Source organism: Emydura macquarii, unplaced genomic scaffold, assembly GCF_026122565.2.
Source record: "Emydura macquarii macquarii isolate MOO-44397 ecotype Brisbane River unplaced genomic scaffold, CSIRO-AGI_Emac_v2 contig_2897, whole genome shotgun sequence".
NCBI classification, from domain to species: Eukaryota; Metazoa; Chordata; order Testudines; family Chelidae; genus Emydura; species Emydura macquarii.
Window position 1 is genome coordinate 16,175,732 of NW_027133034.1, and position 12,249 is coordinate 16,187,980.

The window sequence follows — 12,249 nt, forward strand, 5'->3', positions numbered from 1 at the left end:
GTGCAGAATACAGTGGTTATACTACAGAAGAGAATCTGTCCCAAAATGTGCAGATAAAATGACGACTTTAATATTGAAAAGTGGAATAACTTTAAGACCTTAAATTTATTCTTTTAAGAACATGAGCCCCTACACTCTTGTCCCAAAGACAAATGAGCATTTAAGAGGTAGAACCCAGCAACTATATCATTCGTTGATCAGAGAGGCTATGCTCTGATTTAGCAAAGTAACTGGCATGTTTTCAATGAGCAGTCGTTCATTTGTGGGTTTGTTTGGTTTTTTGAAGGATAAAACAGAACAATCAGTTCCAACCAATCACATTTCTCCTGAGGCTAGTTTAATTGTGTAGAAAACGTTTGCACCTGTATAGTTAAAAAAGGTTCAGATAATATCCCAAATTAGTGTCTTTAAAATTGTTTGAACACCTATGAAATATTATATAGAAGAGATCTTCTGGGTGCGGTCCCTCAGCAAAGTGCAAAACGTATTTTAAATTGCATTTTTGTAGGCATAAGTTTTTGTGAGACTCAACTCACTTTGTCACTTCGTACTTCTGCATCTGACGAAGTGAGCTGAGTCTCACGAAAGCTTATGTCTACAAAAATTAAATTTGTTAGTCTTTCAAGTGCCACAGAACTCTCGTTGTTTTTGCTGTACACAGACTAACACAGCTACCCCTCTGGAAGTATTTTAAATTGATATTGTTGTAATAATAAAATCTTGACTAGTTATTAAACCAGGACAATGTCATGTGTTGTTGCTGTAATTTGTATTACCGTAGCAGCTAGGAGCCCTAGTCATGGACCAGGACCTCATTGTGCTAGGAGTTGTAGAAACAGAACAAAAAGACAGTCCCTTCCCCAAAGAGCTTACAATCTATGTGTAAGACAAGAGACAACAGATGGAGAGAGACAGGAATACAAGAAAACTAAGAGACAACACAGGTCAGCATGATAGATCTCAGCATACCAGCAGCCTGTTTGTAGTCAATTTTTTAGAGGCATTAAGGCAGAGGACAGTTTTAAAGAGTTTTGAGAGAGGATAATGAGGTAGCTTTGTGGATGCTTCTGGGGAGTGCCTCCCAAGCATGAAGGGTTGTGTGAGAGAAAGCACAAAGGTGATTGTTTGAAAATTTAACAAGTGGTCAATAGAAGCTGGCCTTGCAGGCTGATCTGAGGTGGGAATCAACATCTTGATGGTGAATAAGAGATGATAGGTAGGGTGGGGAAGAGGCCATGCAGAGCCTTGAAAGTGAAGACAAGCAGTTTCTGGTTGATGCAATAGAGAAAGGGTGCCAATGGAGAGGATTCAAAAAGAGGGATAACATGATCAAAGCAACAAGGTAGGAAAGGAATCTTTGCTCCAACGTTCTAGATGAATATGAGTGGGCCAAGATTGTTGGTCAAGGCCAGAGAGAAACGCAAGATGATGAGAGCCTGGACAAGAGTTTTAGTTGTGTGGATGGGTAGAAAAGGCCGTATCGTAGAGATCTTATGCTGAAAAAATTGGCAAAATTTAGACATAGTCTGGATGTAAGGACCAAGAGAGAGATCCGAGTCAAAGATAATACCCAGGTTATGAGCATGAGACTTAAAGGGAAGGAAATATTTAAGTGCTTTATTAGACCAGAGTGCACCACACATTGGAGGATTGAGCACTAGAGAAATACATATGTAAATATGAACTGAAGTCATAAAATGACAAAACCAAAAGGCAAATTAATATTATCCAGCATAATGCATACCAGTCCAATATCTGTTTAACAAGCCCCACATTCATTTTTAGTTTCTGAAGCTGGTAAATTAAAAAAAAATCTAATAGTTTTGGTTCTGATTCAGCAAGGTAGTTAAACTGAGGATTAACTTTAAGCACATGAGAAGTCCCATTGATTTAATGGAATTATTCCTGTGGTTAAAGTTACACACACATTTCAGTGCCATGCTGAATCAGCACTAATTCATTAAATACTTAGGGCCAAATTGTGCTTGCCTTTCTCTCAGGAGTAGTCCCAGTGAAACTAAAGTTGAGTTAAGTGAGCAGGATTTGGCCCTTAGAAATGTAAATACAATGCCATTAAATTTATTTTATGTCTGTCTTTCTGTTAGTAGTAATGTGATTGAGCCTTTGAAGATTTCTTTCCAAATGCTATAAGCCAAATCCTTACTCGTTGGAAGTTTTGTCTGAGTAAGGACTACAGGATCAGATTTTAGGCCCTGATCCTGCAAACACTTATGAATGTGTGTAACTTTGTGTTTAGACAAACTGACTACAATGGGATATCTAGAAAACACCAAATACTGTGAAATTCATGATAAAATTCACAAGAATTGGCAGCTCTCAATATCTAAATTTCACAAGATAAAACCCCAGGACAAAATACCAAACAATCAATGCAGTGATTTACATTACATTTTGAAGCTGTTTGTGATGCAGGGATTTAAGATCAGATCTGGGTATAATTGTAGAATGTTGTGTAGCAATGATGGGTTTCTGAAGAAGTTTCTAATTGTTCACAAGAACCTATTCTCTGCCTGTTCACTCCTGCAATTTGGCATAAGTTGAATTTGTTAAATATGTTTTATTTTTTTAAAAACATTTGGAACATTTTCAAAAACCACATCTCTCTCTTTTGGAATCTCTTGAATTTCAAAAGACTGAAGATTATTTGTTTACAAAAAATAAAAATAAATCATTAAAAACTAGTTCATGTTAGTCTAGACTTTGAGTGGCTTGTCTTTTGAGGTAAATATAAGTGTGTTTCATTATATCCATTATATTTTCATTTTGGTCAAAGTTACCAAGAAAGGAAACATATGAATTAAGAATAAAATAGTATCAATAAGACTAAATATAAATAAGTAAATTAAATACAATTGAAATATACTTTTATATTAAAAAAAAAATCTTTCTTTCCCCCAGTTATTCTCTGATGAAGCTTTCAATATTTACTTGAAGAAACTTGGCAGCTTTTAAGAATACCATCTTTCTACACTGGGGGTTACAAAAATATTTCAGTTATCAGCTGTAGCTGAAATTTGATGGTTGAAATTACCAGCCTTCTCAGATAAGATGAAAACCTAGTCAGACTTGCTTGGAGAATAAAAACTTATAAATACATTTTATTTTTCTCTTATCTGTGCATGACATTGATTTTTAAGTCAGAGTTACTGGACATTAAATGGAAACCCTTCTACAACCCAGAAATGGATTTGCCTTTTGCATGCTGTTGCCTTATTGTACATCCATCTTAGAGCAGGAAAATAAAAGGATGCCAGCACTTCAGTGCCACCTATTCGGACTCAACCCAAGGCTATTCCATTAGCTGCAATAACTATTAGGTAGGTAACATTTCACTGCTACGGGGTTTGGCAGCACTCCCACCATTTAGGAAATCTGGGAGATTGAGTTCTATTACATCACTTTTACTCTAGTGTTAAATCCATTTGCTCCAGAGGAGCTGCTGCTGATTTACATTGTGTGAGAGGAAAATTAGGGTCTTCATGTCACTACTATAAGCCTCTTCTCCCCCATTTTAAGGTGCTGATAAATTTTGCTCTTTTTTTCTTCACATCCTATTCAAGCATTGTACAAGATCTGGGGAACGGTTTATTGTTTGGATTTTTTTTAATAATCTCAAAGAGAAAATAGGTTGTGGTTCAATTTAAATGTAAAGGTATGTTTTCATCTGGAAATGCTCTTTCCAGCAATTAAAATAAGATAATTTAACTGATCCCTAGTTCCATGTGAAACTTCAATATAACCCCAGAAAACAGCTGTGTGCCGACCCCACATGATTTTTTTTCTTGCTATGCTGAAACTCAAGACAGCCAAATAGACTTTTGTTTTTTGTTTTGTTTTAAATGGTGACATTTTGCTGTGGACCAAGTGCCTTTTACTGGAATGTGTGTTTAAAAAGCAAGTGCAAGAGAAAGTGTGTGTGTTGGGGGGAGAGGAGGGAAATCCTTATTTCTAACTTTATGTAACAGTGCACAAATGCACAGTGGTGGCTTTTTCTCATGCATCTAGTCTGTAACATTGATGCTTGCTTGATTAAAGCACCATGAACAGCATTAAAAGAAAAAATCTGGAAATTTGATTAGCATGTCAATGTACAGTAAAGGCAGTAAACTATTGGACCAAACCTTCTGATGTGAGTGCAGTTCCAACGAAAGCATATAAATACTCTGATGCGCATATTCAAATTGAAGTGGACAAATGTGTACACTGATTTCAGAAGTTTCCTCCCTACTAAAAAAGCATTAATGGAGATGTACAGAAAAAAACAAATACAGTATAATGTGCCCCTTTTGAATTATACACGTACGCAATGAAGGGCCTTGTTAAAAGGGGAAAGAAAGTGATAGGAAGAGAATAAATAGAGACCCTCAAATGGTCATTGTAAAATCATCTTTGAACAAGAAAATACTGAGATGTTTTTTAAAAGAGTGATGGGAGGAAAAAGAGAGATTTCAGTGTGGAATGCATTCCACATCATACCACAAAAAAATTGTGATCATCTGCTGGCTTTGGACATGATAGTGGGACATTCAAATAGTCAGATGTGTCTGAGCACAAATACGTCTCAGCACAAAGCTCAGTGAGCAGGCAGGTCTTGAATGTATAGTCAGAGCCAACACCAACAAAAGCTTTTAAAAACCAGCAGTACCCATTCATATTTGAATCCCCCACTTTAAAGACAGTCAATTAAGAGAATAAAGGGCAGATGTAATATTATCATGATAGCTCGAACTGGTGAGCAGTCAAACCACTGAACAAGTTCCAAATGTTGGCACACCTTTGCTGAGCACCCTTTGAAGAGGCTATCATGGTGTCCGAGTCTCAGGGTCACAAATTTGTGCATTTCTGCTATTTGACCATCTTGGAATAAACAAAAATGCAGCTTAATGGGGGAAAATCACTTTTGGTTCTTGGCTTTCAATGCAGAGGACACAGCCAAAAGTGATACCAAGATTCTTAATCTTTGTGGCCAAACCCCTTCACAAGTAGGGACACAAAGGATACCTCCTGCTAACAACAACATCTACTGAACAGTAAGTCTTCTCATGGTTGAGGATGAAATAGCTGGACGTATCCTTCAAATATTTCCCCAGACTTTAGGATTCCATATGGCGATAGATTTACAGCTGTGTATCACTTACACACTGATGCAATTACCCTATGGTTAGAGATGGCCACATAGGAGATAGGATGGAATCTTGTGGTATCACTCATTTTACAATCTTTAGTAATGAGACACTTGTCAATACCCAGCGACTGACCAATAACATGTACAGTAAGTGTGACTAGAACCCCTGGGTGGCAGCTCCCTGTACCCCAAAAAAATCAGTCAGTGAAGAAACACCAAAATGGCCAGTTGACCCAAATCTAAATACTTCAGATTCAGCGGAATCTGTAAACCCTGACAAAGGTAGCCATACAGATCAACCATAAAAGTTTTTATGTTGGGGGGGGGGAGGGGGAAGACAGGGTGCACGCACATGTGCATGTGTACCATACACAATTATATATATTGGTCATACTGTGTGCATACATGCACTATATATATAGTTTATACATCAAGGCATATAAATATTTAATGCATATAGTCTGTGTGTTTAAAAAATATAATCTTGCAGCTCTATCCTGAACTTTCACGCCATTATGACTAAGGATTGCAACATATGTAACATCCCACAGAGAACACAGCAGTAAGAGCAAGGTAAGCTGTCAAATTTAAAAAAAAAAAAAAAATGTCAGCCTGCAAGATGAATACTCATAGTTGTCTAAAATTTAGTTCTATTATTTTTTAAAGAGAGAAAATCCTAAGTGGTGTTGATTCAAATTGAACATTTCTCCCCTTTCCCCCCCCATCATATATGGTCAATTGTTGTCTTCATTTTAACCAGAGCAATATCTTTTTAACCAATGGGTTGCATCAGTGTAAATGAGGGCAGAATTTAGCCCATCATATCTGAATGAAAATCTTTTTTAGCTGTTGATACAAAGCTGTTACTGATGCCCCGGAGCACTCAGAAATATTTCATAGATGGCCAGTACTCGTGTCACCAGCTCCTGTCTTTCTTTCCAACCACTATTTCGAACATACCCTGTCATCTGCCTGAGATCTGCAATTAGGACCAAAGCTTGCAATCCTCACTCATGAAAAATTCCCATTGACTTCAGTGTCTGAGGAAGGACTGCTGGATTTGGCTAAGAAAAATAAAATTCACTTAATGTGAATACATAGCTCATGTTTCTTATACAATGTTGGGTAGAAAAATGACTTAAGAAGATTACCTGAGAAAGAATAGAACTCTGCCAAATGCTCTTCAGTTTTTGTCTGTCATAGTACCAGCAGTAGAGCCTTTCTGTTGTGAGTTTTCTCCAAGAGACAGCTGTCTGTTTTTAAATAACAGAGCTATAATTTAAGCCGTCTGCTTCTCTCTCGTCTTGTTGGTTGCTGCTGTCTGGTCCTTGTTCTGTTGCCTGTGCTCTTGCTGCTCTGGTTTTAGTCTAGTATCTCTCTCTGGATGCCTGGGCCGTGGTTAATGCTTTCGTTGGCTTGGTTGCAATCTCCCTCCAGACACACTCTCTCTCTGCTCTCAGAGATGGACTGACTGCAGCTTCAGCTGCTGCTGGTACCTAAATGGCGACTGCAAAGCTCATCTAAGCTTTTAAGTGCCACCTACTGAATAACTGTGGAACATACATATGTTGTTAGGGGCTGGAATTTTCTGTTCACTTTACAAAATGTAATGTTATTTATACAGTTAGTCGTGCATTTAATTATTTTAGGTCCTCCAAATATTTAGCATTCTGTAATTTAAAACAGCTGTATGTAATCATCTATGCACACACATCTCCCTTTCTCTAAGTAACTAAATATGGAACAAACACTTTCCTTTTAGCTTGAAGCTCTCCTCTGCTACGCTTGGACTTATCCTCCGCTGATGTAAATCAGTGTCGCACCACTCAAGTCACCTGAGCTGTGCTGATCTCTGCCATATGAGGAACTGGACCCTTATAGCAAATATTTATGGGAAAAATGCAATAAAATAACATTGTAAATGGGGAAAAAATCACTCTAGTCTATCTATCTATCTAACTCAGCCTTGCAAAATTACACTCACCTGACGCATGTAAGATTTTCTGTTTGTTTTTTGGGGGGACAAATAAAATAGTTTTATTTTTCTTTATGAAATGGTCACCATATTAAAGTGAACAAATAGATCTTAGGCCTGCACCGGTAAATCTTCATAATTAGCTGTGAAATCTCATTTCATGTCTATCATTCTCTGACTCCTATACTAATAAAATGCCCATGGTGGGGAGGGGAAGGAACCTCTTCATAATGCAACATCAGAGCAGAGAGCACCAGTACCTTTCACCCCAACCCTTCATTCAGAGCTTGTGATATGCAGGTGTGTGTGATCTTGAAAGAACCAGCCCTGCACCCATCCCTCCACTTGATGGTGCCTGTGAACGTGCGGCTGTGGAGCACTGGCTCTGCAGGGAGCAGTTGGTGCCAAGTATTCCTGTACAGCCTTTCTGTGCTATGTCTGCCCCTCACAATGTGTTTGCAGGTGTTCAGTCTTCAGGGCTTGAATGCCTGTTGAAAGGGGCAAGTGGTAAGCTCCCTGTGGTTGATTTGATTGGCTGGAATTCAATGACACACTTATTTCATGAGGGCTTGTTTTAAGAAAGCATGATTTCATTACCAATCTTAAGGGGCACCAGCTGAACACAGCTAGGAATGTTTTTTCCAGGGGTGTGTGTGCGAGTGTGTGCATGTGTCACAGTAGAAATTTAACCAGATTATGACTATTTTAATGCTCCTAGAGGAAGTAATCTGCACAGGATATAGGGCTGGCAGAGATGACTTTCTGCCTCCTTCCCCCGCTTGCTTCCTGACAAGAGATTGTGACTGACTCAGCCCCAATCTGGTTCCTGAGGCAATGCAGCTAAGCACTGCCTTTGAGTCAGGGCTTGGTGGTTAAACCATCATTTAAACCATGGTGATTCTTGGATTAGTTAATTATCTGGGAGGCAAACACTTAGTTACAAATTCTCTAATACCACATCTCAGCAATAAGCACCCTTCCGTAGCTAAGGGCTAGCCTACACTTAAAACTTGCAGCTGCAGCAGCTATATTGGTACAGCTGTGCTGCTGTAAGAGTGCTTGTGTAGCCTCATTATGTTGATGGGAGAAAGCTCTCCTACCGTAATAAAACCACCTAAACAAGCAGCGGTAGAGCATCTCCCGCCAACATATCGTTATCCACTCATGCACTTATGCTGGCAAAATTTATGTCGTTTGGGGGGGAGGGAAGGGTTTCACACCCCTGAGTGATGAAAGTTTTGCCCGAATAAGTGCTAGTGTAAACAAGGCCTTAGTGTCATGCTCCAGTAGTTTTATAATACAGCAAGTCAGCTTGGGCTTTCAGTTCCATTGGTGCATTTCCACTCTAGTGTGAGAGTAGAATTTGACCCCGTATGCTTGAATTCAGACTGAGAAGCATACAGTACTTCTCCAGATTCAGCATGGCTGTTTCTGCACTAGCATGCAGGCACCGCCTGTAATAAATAAATAGTCTTCAAGCTTACCTATCTGAATTGTGATCCTGCTGTTATTGAAATCAATGGGAATTTGGCCATTCACTTCAAAGGGAGAAAGACTAGAAGCAGGCCTTTCATGAGCTATGACTTTCTATGAGTTTTTTGCACTTTCAAACTTCATTCGTGGTTTAGAAATTTAACTGTTGAACTATATTTCAGTGGGAAAACTTTTTAGATAGTCTTCTACTTTTAAGAAAATGTCCTTTTGAGATTCCTATTCTTTTCAATTTCATGTCTGAAATACTCTCTTGGTCAATGTGTGGGATTATCCTCTACCTACAAAATAAATCTTTCCTTTGGAGATGATTGATAAGCCCCTATAATGACATTCATGGGTTCTTGTCCTGGAATCCTTACGCAGGCTGTATCCCCATTGAATTTATTGGGAGCTTTGCCTGCGTATATAAGCGGACCATTAATTTTTGTACTGTAAGGGACACCATGTGTAGTGGGATGTCCATTCCACACAAACCCCAAGTGCGTTAATGTGGACCAGAAGGGGCTAATTAATTTTGTATGATACATGTGGAGGGAACTCAGGGATTGATAAGCACTAATTGCACATGAAACCCAGCTGAGGGAGGAACTAGGGTAAGGCGTATAAAAGCTGGGATGTGAGCTACTGGTACAATATGTAGTCCAGGACCGGGAAGATAATATAAGGGGAATAGATTAAAATGGACTGCTTTATAGGCAAAAAAAATATTGCATTTACGATAGAATTGATTAATTGCACTTTACAGTCAGGGAAGAAGATTGAAAAAATAAAAAATATAACTAAAGCAGGAGCAAAGTATTTGCATATAGGCAATCCCTTGATGGACCGCATTCATGCAGTTTTAAATGAAAATAGTAGTGTAGTTTAAACAACATGGTTCTAACAGATTTTTACTAGAATGCACATAATTTAATAACATGGCTAGGAATTAAAGAAAACTATTTTTTAAATATAAGAGAAACCTGACATGATGTATACAAAAAACATGGCTAGTGAGAACTTGTTTAGACTTCCAGGATGTTATGTAATCAGAGGTTATAGAGAAATAAGAGCAGGAGGGGTCAGTGTATTTATAAAGGGAAGGTCTTAGTTACATTGTTACATTGAAATAGATGTACTCAAAATTTAAGTTCTGTACAACACTGTTGAGATTCTTTTGCAAAATCATAGCACCTTTATACGAATCTATATTGTGTACAACACATGTGAAAAACTAGACAATCTAGAATTGGAAGCGTTAGTTAAGGATGTCAAAGGCCCATTATATGTAGAGACCTTACTAGCCATAATGAATTGTGGGGAAGCAGGAAAACTGATTATAATGGCAAATGTCTAGAACAGTTCATTGACATGCATAAACTTGTATTGCTCACTAATGGAGCAATTATTAGGTGAATGGAACCTTTTCATGTTTAGATCTGAAAATTGCAAGAAGCAATATATCAAGTAAATACAGTTGGGTAATCTATTAAAAAAATGAAATGGGAATTGATCACTTCTCTAATTACATATCAAGGCCAAGGTAATGTTGAAAACACTGAAGGAATTCTTACCTAGAGCCTAAAAAAAGCTAATTGGGGACTCTTTAAGGTAAGTGTGCTCAGTACCAATTGTATAAAGTGCTAATTTTGAGGAATTTCATGATATAATAAAGGAAGTTGTAGCAGCAGCCAACCTAGCTATAAGCAAAATGTCAAATTCTTTGAAGAACTTTGAAGAACTGAGATGCCTTACAGTGAAAGAGTATTGCCTGAAAGTATTGATGAGAGTACTGGAAAAGTGGGATAGTATTAAAAAAGCATTACTTCATTTTTTTAAGGATCCAGGACTGGATGAGAGGATATAGGTTTTGGTTTTTGTTTTTTTTAACTTATGTGAAAATTGCAGTAATTGGTGGTTTTAGCGTCACGTGCTAAGGTTGCAGTGCCATAAAATGACAGGGGAATAAAAGAAAGAAAAGGAAGTGGCTGCAGGAGGAGGTCTGCAATCCTTTCATAGAGTGAAAGGGTGTTGGCTTGACCAAGAAGGAGATCCAGAGGGAGAATAAGCCCTGGGGCCCTGCCCTGGATTAAAGAGTTTTACAAGAGACCTAGAGCAGTGAAGTAGCCACGGGAATGGAAGACGTTCTGGGGGTAAACCCAGATATAGGCAAAAGGGATAAAGAAGTGGGGCAGGAAGGAGCTCAGGGCAACTGGGTCTGAGACTGAGCATACCTAGTTTGCTAGTCATAGGTCGCTGGGCTGGAACCTGGAGTAGCAGGGCAACCCTATAATTCACAGCAAAAGCGGCACAGGACCTGGAGACATGGAATGGAAGACCATCTGAGGCAGGGTCTGTACAGTTTGTGTAATGGGTCTTTGTTACCATGGAAGGGTGGGACTACATAATGATTCGGCCAGATGGTCAAGTTGTGAAGAGGGAACACCCAGAGTCATGGAGGAGAGAGAAAGAAGGGGGGAGGGGCAACCAGTGGAAGGGGATGAGAGCTAATTCCCAGGCCATAAGAAGACACATCTGCAGTGAGTGGAACCACTTCTCACCCTGTAGTAGCATTTACCTATTGGATTCTTGCAGAGGAGTAAGGCGTCACAACGGGCCAACTTCTGCTCTCAATAATACTCCGTACCACTGAATTCAGGGGGGTTGCTGCGATGGGCAGAACTTGCTCAGTGTTTGTAAAGAACGTTCAGAATCTCAGGCACACATCACCACATCATAATTAAAAACACTTCATTAGTATAAATGTCCAACAGCAAATGTCACAGACCAAACCCTGGTCTGCAGCATATAGGCCAGTAGTTTGGATGAAGGGTAGGAATTCTCCCTCTAGCTTGTAGTGCAGTCTGGACTGGCCTGAACAGCTCCATGTACCCTGTGTGGACAGAGAAGACAAGGTCTGCATAGCTGCAAAGAGAGCCTATGTGGCCACAGTGGCTGGATTTGCTCCTTAATGCCTATCCTAAACTTTTTTTTAATTTACCAAGACTACAGGGACGGTGAAGGGAACAGCTGCCTTCTTCACTCTAGTGTACAGTGTTTTTTTTTTAAATTCATGCTTCATGTAACACTGACCTAATTCTGTTATTCATTTTAAAGAATGCCCCAAAAGGCACCAAGCAATATTGCTGTGAAATTTTAAAATATATACATGTACATCTCATTCATTTCCAATTGACAGGAAGGCTTTAGAAGGCAGAGGCACAAAACCCTGGGAGAATCTTACTATTAAAAGCCTCCTACACAAAGGAAAGTCTTACTCAATCTGTGTGATCATTGTGCTGCTGAAAACATGAACATTGGATTCCCGAATGAGAGAGGGAACTTGAGGAAGAACTGACCTGCTTAGAAAAATATGGGCTTTCTAAACCCTGTGCACACATTTAGAGAGTCAAACGTGCAAGGTCCTTATAAGAGAAGATTTCTTGGTCAACACTGAATCCATGTTACATGTACACTACGTACATGTACCCTACGCATATCTCCAGATGTCTCTTGGGATCATAGTTAAAGATAGAAAACACCATCTGAAACCATAGTAAAGCAGGACAAAATCCCCACATAGAGGAAGCATCAGATATCAAATTCCACATTCAGTTTTGTCTTGGGTGAGTGCATGAGGGAGAGGAATAGGGTA

General features: G+C 39.0%; 1 long non-coding RNA gene across 2 annotated transcripts in view; it reads left to right on the forward strand.

Annotated features, from left to right (window-relative positions):
* LOC137167080 (uncharacterized) overlaps positions 1-12,249 on the forward strand; it is an 89,950-nt gene that overhangs the window by 20,761 nt on the left and 56,940 nt on the right. Inside the window, exon 2 of one of the 2 annotated variants that reach the window (XR_010923974.1) lies at positions 3,159-3,338. The exons of the other annotated variant lie outside the window; for it this stretch is intronic. This is a non-coding gene — a long non-coding RNA (uncharacterized lncRNA). The remainder of the gene's footprint in view (positions 1-3,158; positions 3,339-12,249) is intronic. 2 annotated transcript variants of the gene reach the window in all.